Consider the following 9,175-nt stretch of genomic DNA (forward strand, 5'->3'; position numbering starts at 1 on the left):
ATACAGTGGTGACACAACGGCAATGTAATAACAGACCTAATAGTTTGTTCTGGGAAGACAGCGTTAAGTCACAGAGGCCAATCACAACACAGATAGACCACATACAGTATAAACTCATTATTGGCTTAGACCACCAGCTCCATTCAAACTAGACAGTACAAGTAGCCAGTAACCACGAATAATGATAGTGAGAGACTGAAAAAACAGCTGCTATCCCAAGGCCATCAGACTGTTAAATAGTCACCACTAGCCGACCCTCTTCCCAGTACTCCGCCCTGAACTTAGTCACTGTCACTAGCCGGCTACCACCCAGTACTCTACCCTGCACCCTTAGAGGCTGCTGCCCTATATACATGGAGCACTAGATACTTTAATAATGGTTACATACTGTTGTACTCATTTCATATGTACACACTGTATTCTAGTCAAGGCCATTCTATTGAACTATTGCTGTACATATACTATTCTATCCTACATATTCTACAGATATACAATATATTCTATCCACATACTGTCTATAATGTCTATACATCCCATCATATATATATATATACAGTATATTCCCGGAGTCGCCTCTTCACTGTTGACGTTGGGTTAAGCTTCAAAATGCAGGTGTTTCAGCCTAGCTCAGTGCTTTCTGTGGTGGTGAGGCAGCCAGCGGAAAATACAGAGCGTAGGGGTTGGTAATGTTCTCTAGTCGCGCCGTGATTGGCTCAGTGTTCTGTCACTAATGGGGACACTACGTCACCACCAAATTCGAAAGGGTAGAGCTTGAACATTCAAGCCCCTTGGGTGCTGCCATAGATTTACATTAGAAGTGCCCAACCAATAAGGCTCAAGGTCATTGGCCACAGATAAAATGATGTCAAATCACGTTATATCTACAGCAGCTTTGATTGGACTGATCATGTCAACATCATACTTTCAAAATCTTAGCTAGCAGTCATCATCATGAATCAAGTTGACAATCTACTAGCAAATCCTTTTCAATCCTTGTCATATGAAGAGAAATAATGAAGAGAAATGATAGATAAAACATATCGGTGCTCATCGGCCATTGGACATAAACATGACACAACAAGTTGGAAATGGCACCAATGAGTGGTTTGGAAGGAATCATTGGCCAACTGCAAGCATTTCAAAGTAATCACTAGCCTGCTATTCAGTGGAGTGGGTCTTTGGTCCCAAGTCTGGGTTTAAGGGTCTCTTTTCCAAGCTTAAAATGATAAACATTCAACATTGGTCATGCTGTCAATCCAGCAGGACTTCTGCCACGCTCAAAGCAACTGGGAACTCAGAACTGGGAAATCTGACTTTAGTGAGTTCAATACAACTGGGAACTCAGAACTGGGAAATCTGACTTTAGTGAGTTCAAGACAACTGGGAACTCAGAACTGGGAAATCTGACTTTAGTGAGTTCAATACAACTGGGAACTCAGAACTGGGAAATCTGTCTTTAGTGAGTTCAAGACAACTGGGAACTCAGAACTGGGAAATCTGACTTTAGTGAGTTCAATACAACTGGGAACTCAGAACTGGGAAATCTGACTTTAGTGAGTTCAAGACAACTGGGAACTCAGAACTGGGAAATCTGACTTTAGTGAGTTCAATACAACTGGGAACTCAGAACTGGGAAATCTGTCTTTAGTGAGTTCAAGACAACTGGGAACTCAGAACTGGGAAATCTGACTTTAGTGAGTTCAAGACAACTGGGAACTCAGAACTGGGAAATCTGTCTTTAGTGAGTTCAAGACAACTGGAAACTCAGAACTGGGAAATCCGACTTTAGTGAGTTCAAGACAACTGGGAACTCAGAACTGGGAAATCTGACTTTAGTGAGTTCAAGACAACTGGAAACTCAGAACTGGGAAATCTGACATTAGTGAGTTCAAGACAACTGGAAACTCAGAAAGAAACGAGCTCCGACTGGGAAAATACGTTCTGACGGTCATCCAACTCGGAATTGCAAGTCGAGAACTCAGGCTTCTCTCTAGAGCTCTGACCTGAAGATCACTGACGTCATGATTCTACCTTGTTTTCTTCAGTTCCCAGTTGTCTTGAAAGCAGCATAAATCCAGAGAATGACAGACTTTGATGACAAAGGTTGATTATGAAATTTGCCCACGAAGGACCGCTGCGGCAGCTTCCTGTCCAAGTGAGCACAGCACAACAAGGTGAGTCCAAAAATGTATTTTATATCGCTGCATAAATGATGTAATATGCCAGGGAGATATGTATACTGTAGCTAAGAAAGTAATACTAAGTGTATGTTGTGTAGTAAGCTGTTAGTAGCCCATGTTCCTCACCCTAATAATTTGTTCTGACTTGGTGCTGCACACGCAGCCTATAGCCTGTTATAGAGAAATGTCATCATATTGTAAGAGCTTCCATTGTCTGCTTACAGTGCATTCGGAAAGTATTCAGACCCCTTCAGTTTTCCACATTGTGTTACGTTAGTCTTATTCTAAAAATGATTAAATACATGTTTTCCTCATCAATCTACACACAAAGTCCCATAATGATCAACTGAAAAAAGTTTTTTCGAAATATTTGCAATAAAATAAACAATTATTTAGAAAAGTATTCAGACCCTTTGCTATGAGACACGAAATTGAGCTCAGGTGCATCCTGTTTCCATTGACCATCCGTGAGATGTTCCTACAACTTGATTGGAGTCCACCTGTGGTACATTCAATTGATTGGACATAATTTGGAAAGGCACACACCCGTCTGTATAAGGTTCCACAGTTGACAATGCAAGTCAGAGCAAAACCAAGCTCAGAGACAGGATTGTGTCGAGGCACAGATCTGGGGAATTTTACCAAAACAATTCTGCATTGAAGATCCCCAAGAACAGAGTGGCCTCCATCTTTCTTAAATGGAAACAGTTTGGATCCACCAAGACTCTTCCTAGAGCTGGCAGCCTGGTCAAACTGATCAATCGGGGGAGAAGAGCCTTGGTCAGGGAGGTGACCAAGAACCCGATGGTCACTTTGACAGAGCTTCAGAGTTCCTCTGTGGATATCTGAGAACCTTCCAGAAGGACAACCATCTCTGCAGCACTCCACCAATCAGGTATTTATGGTAGAGTGGCCAGACGAAAGCCACTCCTCAGTAAAAGGCACATGACAGCCTGCTTGGAGTTTGCCAAAAGGCACCTAAAGGACTCTCAGACCATGAGAAACAAGATTCTCTTGTCTGATGAAACAAGGATTGAACTCTTTGGCCTGAATGCCAAGCATCACGCCTGGAGGAAACCTAGTACCATCTCTGCGGTGAAGCATGGTGGTGACAGCATCATGCTGTGGGATGTTTGTCAGTGGCAGGGACTGGGAGACTAGTCAGGATCGAGGGAAAGATGAACGGAGAAAAATACAGAGAGATCCTTGATGAAAACCTGCTCCAGAGTGCTCAGGACCTCAGACTGGGGTGAAGGTTCACCTTCCAACAGGACAACGACCCTAAGCACACAGCCAAGACAACGCAGGTGTGGCTTCGGCACAAATTTCTGAATGTCCTTGAGTGGCCCAGCCAGAGCCCGATCTTGAACCTGATTGGACATCTCTGGAGAGACTTGCAAATAGCTGTGCAGCAACGCTCCCCATCCCCAGTTTAACTTCTTATGGCTGCAAGGCAAAGTGTTGAGTAGCCAGTGAAATCGTGCCCATTTCAAACGGCCTCCTACTCAAATCTTGCTCGTACAATATGAATATTATTATTCTTTTTGGATAGAAAACACTTTCTAGTTTCTAAAAGAGTTGGAATTATTTCTCTGAGTTAAACAGAAGTCCTTCTGCAGCACTTTTCCTGACCAGGAAGTGAAATGTCAGAAATCGATGCTCTTTTCAAATTGATGCCTATACATGGTCTTAACACTTAGGAGTCTGCTGACACTCTATACGCCTTCCTATTGGTGTAAAGAGGATTTCAGAGAAGAATTATTTTTGCTCCTCTTGGTCTGTGGTGGAAAAAAACCTCTTTCTTTGACGTGACGGTCCACTTCCGGTACTCTGAAGGAAGTGGGATTGACTTCTGTTTTGCCTTGGTAACGAACGGCTAACGTCTCTGGTTCGATTTGTTTTTGATACATGTGACCATATCATCGTAATGTATGTTTTTTCAATATTGTTTAATCAGATTATTGAAACTTTATTCGGGAGTTTTGCCGTGTTCCGTCCTCTGACTGTGTTTACGTTGGAGAAATTTATGCCAATCGGCTAGTGCCAATGCTAATTGAAGAGGGACATTTGCCATTCTGAATCGAAACAATGACTCATCTGGACAGAGGACACCTTCTTCAACATTCTGATGAAAGATCAGCAAAAGTAAGACCCATTTTATGATGTTATTTCATATATCTGTCGTGCATGTGAACTGGCCGTGGGCGCCCAATTATTTCTGTCTATTGTAGCTACGCTAATATAGCGATACATTTTGTTTGCGCTGTAAAACATTTAATAAATCGGAAATATTGTTTGGAATCACAAGATGCCTGTCTTTCAATTGCTGCAGACTATGTATTTTTCAGAAATGTTTTATGATGAGTAAATAGCTATTTGACGTTGGTGTCTGTAAATATTCTGTCTCCTTTCGGTGCAATTTCGGATTGTAGCTGAAATGTAAACTATGGTTTATACATGAAATATGCAAATTTTTCAAACAAAACATATGCTATACAATAAATATGTTATCAGACTGTCATCTGATGAATTTGTTTCTTGGTTAGTGGCTATTTATATCTTTATTTGGTCGAATTTGTGATAGCACCTGATGGAGTAAGAAACTGATGGAGTTAGAAAAAGTTGTGTCTTTTGCTAACGTGGTTAGCTAATAGATTTACATATTTTGTCTTCCCTGTAAAACATTTAAAAAATCGGACATGTTGGCTTGATTCACAAGATGTGCACCTTTCATCTGGTGTCTTGGACTTGTTAATGTGTGAAAGTTAAATATAAAAAAAAAATAGATTTTGAATTTCGCGCCCTGCACTTTGAGCTGGATGTTGTCATAAGTGTACCGGTGTCGGGCTGCCCCCGTAAAAGGTTAACCATTTCCCGCCGTGTAGCCAATGCTCCACGTGGTATGGTTAGGAATTCAACAGCCATTGCAACCTTTGCTTATACTGAGGTTGTTGTGGTCTAAACTCAACCTGTGCCTCCTCGGTGTCCATCGAGGTACGCGTGGTCTGAAGAGGATTTCCTCAGGAGGGGGTTTCATAACAATAGAAAAGGCGGGTCTATGACGCCAGATCATGTCTGTGCTCACGGGGGCGGGCCAATGACTTTACAATTACAATTATCTTTAATTAAAGGTTTAACATTACCTTACATCATTTCACAAATAGTTTCATCTTTACTAATTCATTTTATACAAGAATTAGATGTAAACCCCATAATGGAGAAATGTACATATTCAGAGATATAGTTATGTGTGTTTCCTGTCCTCTCTGAGGTCACCAAATGAATCACACTTGTCATACCCGTCCCTTAAGTGTGAATGGACCCAATGGACCCCATGGACCCAATGGACCCCATGGACCCAATGGACCCCATGGACCCAATGGACCCAATGGACCCCACCTTCTCACAAGGGGACATATTGTTTCTGATCCCCATTCTGGGGGTTTAGGAGTTCGGTTAAAATCCTTTGTTCTCTCTGTGTCTCTCTCTCTGCATGACCAGGGGGAAGAGAGTCTCCTCCAGGAATTTACGACCTGAGATAACAGACCCTGGGTGTAGGAGAGAGTGAGAGAGAGAGAGAGAGAGAGAGAAAGGGGGGGGGGGGAACAATCTATACCCAGAAAGGGCCACCTCACGATAATACATTTGCAAACAAAAAAAAACTGTTTTTGCTTTGTCATTATTGTAATGCCCGAGGTGTAGTGGATGAACAGGAGTCAAACGCAGGAGACAGAGAGTTCAGAGTAGCGTTCAAAATGTAATTACCCACACGGGTGCAAACACGACGCTACTCAAAAAACAAATGCTTCACCCCAAACAGAGTGAGAACCACGGAAAATACCAACCAACACGATACCCAGACACAACAAGAATGTACAGAGTGTACACACAACAATCCCGCACACCCAGCAGGCCGGGCTGCTGGGTAATAAAGCCCCACAAATCACCCTAACCACAAACAGGTGCACCTACTCAACAAAAAGGGGGGGGGGGGGAAAGTCAGTAGCAGCTAGTAGGCCGGTGACGACGACCGCCGAGCGCCACCCGGCCAGGAAGGGGAGCCACCTTCGGTGGGAGTCGTTACAATTATGGGGTATTGTGTGTAGATTGATGAGGGGAAAAAACTATTTAATCCATTTTAGAATAAGGCTGTAAGGTAACAAAATGTAGAAAAATGTCAAGGGGTCTGAATACTTTCTGAATGCACTGTATAGATAATACAAAAGAAATTCAAGTTTGTGACAGGCCTTTAACCTCAGTCATTTCAAATCCAAAGTACAGAGAAAAACCAAAAAACATTTGTCTCTGACCTCACTGTGTATTTACAATGTATTATTATTATTACTATTATTGTTATTTTTATTATTATTATTCCAGTTAAATTAGAGAGTATACAGCATTACCAGTACATTACCAGATAGTTAATCTATAGTACATTACCAGCCAGTTAAACTAGAGAGTACATTACCAGTCAGTTAAACTATAGTATATTACCAGTACATTACCAGATAGTTAAACTATAGTACATTACCAGTACATTACCAGCCAGTTAAACTATAGTATATTACCAGTACATTACCAGATAGTTAAACTATAGTATATTACCAGTACATTACCAGATAGTTAAACTATAGTACATTACCAGTACATTACCAGATAGTTAAACTATAGTATATTACCAGTACATTACCAGTCAGTTAAACCAGAGAGTACATTACCAGTACATTACCAGCCAGTTAAACTATAGTACATTACCAGTACATTACCAGTCAGTTAAACTATAGTACATTACCAGTACATTACGAGTCAGTTAAACCAGAGAGTACATTACCAGCCAGTTAAACTATAGTACATTACCAGTACATTACCAGCCAGTTAAACTATAGTACATTACCAGTACATTACCAGCCAGTTAAACTATAGTATATTACCAGTACATTACCAGCCAGTTAAACTATAGTATATTACCAGTACATTACCAGATAGTTAAACTATAGTACATTACCAGTACATTACCAGATAGTTAAACTATAGTACATTACCAGTACATTACCAGTCAGTTAAACCAGAGAGTACATTACCAGCCAGTTAAACTATAGTACATTACCAGTACATTACCAGCCAGTTAAACTATAGTACATTACCAGTACATTACCAGCCAGTTAAACTATAGTATATTACCAGTACATTACCAGCCAGTTAAACTATAGTATATTACCAGTACATTACCAGATAGTTAAACTATAGTACATTACCAGTACATTACATGTCAGTTAAACCAGAGAATACATTACCAGCCAGTTAAACTATAGTACATTACCAGTACATTACCAGCCAGTTAAACTATAGTACATTACCAGTACATTCCCAGTCAGTTAAACCAGAGAATACATTACCAGCCAGTTAAACTATAGTACATTACCAGTACATTACCAGTCAGTTAAACCAGAGAATACATTACCAGTCAGTTAAACTATAGTATATTACCAGTACATTACCAGATAGTTAAACTATAGTACATTACCAGTCAGTTAAACTAGAGAGTACATTACCAGTACATTACCAGTCAGTTAAACTATAGTACATTAACAGTCAGTTAAACTATAGTACATTACCAGTACATTACCAGTCAGTTAAACTATAGTATATTACCAGTACATTACCAGTCAGTTAAACTATAGTACATTACCAGTACATTACCAGTCAGATAAACTAGAGAGTACATTACCCGTCAGTTAAACTAGAGAGTACATTACCAGTCAGTTAAACTAGAGAGTACATTACCAGTACATTACCAGTCAGTTAAACTAGAGAGTACATTACCAGTCAGTTAAACTATAGTACATTACCAGTCAGTTAAACTATAGTACATTACCAGCCAGTTAAACTATAGTATATTACCAGTACATTACCAGTCAGTTAAACTGTAGTAAATGACCAGCCAGTTAAGCTATAGTATATTACCAGTATATTACCAGTCAGTTAAACTTGAGAATACATTACCAGTCAGTTAAACAAGAGAGTACATTACCAGTCAGTTAAACTAGAGAGCACATTACCAGTACATTACCAGCCAGTTAAACTAGAGAATACATTACCAGTCAGTTAAACTATAGTATATTACCAGTCAGTTAAACTTGAGAATACATTACCAGTATATTACCAGCCAGTTAAACTAGAGAATACATTACCAGTCAGTTAAACTATAGTATATTACCAGTTAGTTAAACTAGAGAGTACATTACCAGTCAGTTAAACTAGAGAGTACATTACCAGTCAGTTAAACTAGAGAGTACATTACCAGTTAGTTAAAACCGAGAATACATTACCAGTCAGTTAAACTATAGTATATTACCAGTACATTACCAGATAGTTAAACTATAGTACATTACCAGTCAGTTAAACTAGAGAGTACATTACCAGTCAGTTAAACTAGAGAGTACATTACCAGTCAGTTAAACTAGAGAGTACATTACCAGTTAGTTAAACTAGAGAGTACATTACCAGTTAGTTAAAACAGAGAATACATTACCAGTCAGTTAAACTATAGTATATTACCAGTTAGTTAAAACAGAGAATACGTTATCAGTCAGTTAAACTATAGTATATTACCAGTCAGTTAAACTAGAGAGTACATTACCAGTCAGTTAAACTAGAGAATACATTACCAGTACATTACCAGTCAGTTAAACTAGAGAGTACATTACCAGTCAGTTAAACTAGAGAGTACATTACCAGTACATTACCAGTCAGTTAAACTATAGTATATTACCAGTCAGTTAAACCAGCGAGTGCATTACCAGTACATTACCAGCCAGTTAAACCAGAGAGTACATTACCTGTCAGTTAAACTAGAGAATACATTACCAGTACAGTACCAGTCAGTTAAACTATAGTATATTACTAGTCAGTTAAACTATAGTATATTACCAGTCAGTTAAACCAGAGAATACATTACCAGTCAGTTAAACTATAGTACATTACCAGTCAGTTAA

General features: G+C 39.6%; 1 protein-coding gene across 1 annotated transcript in view; it reads right to left on the minus strand.

The window, feature by feature from the left end:
• LOC129845883 (sphingomyelin synthase-related protein 1-like) overlaps positions 1-3 on the minus strand; it is a 22,974-nt gene extending 22,971 nt beyond the window's left edge. Inside the window, exon 1 of the mRNA XM_055914132.1 lies at positions 1-3. This exon is cut by the window's left edge and continues 698 nt beyond it. The gene's annotated coding sequence lies outside the window, so the exon portion shown is untranslated.
• Positions 4-9,175: the final 9,172 nt, after the last annotated feature.

This window comes from Salvelinus fontinalis, chromosome 1 (genome assembly GCF_029448725.1).
Source record: "Salvelinus fontinalis isolate EN_2023a chromosome 1, ASM2944872v1, whole genome shotgun sequence".
Lineage (NCBI taxonomy): Eukaryota > Metazoa > Chordata > Actinopteri > Salmoniformes > Salmonidae > Salvelinus > Salvelinus fontinalis.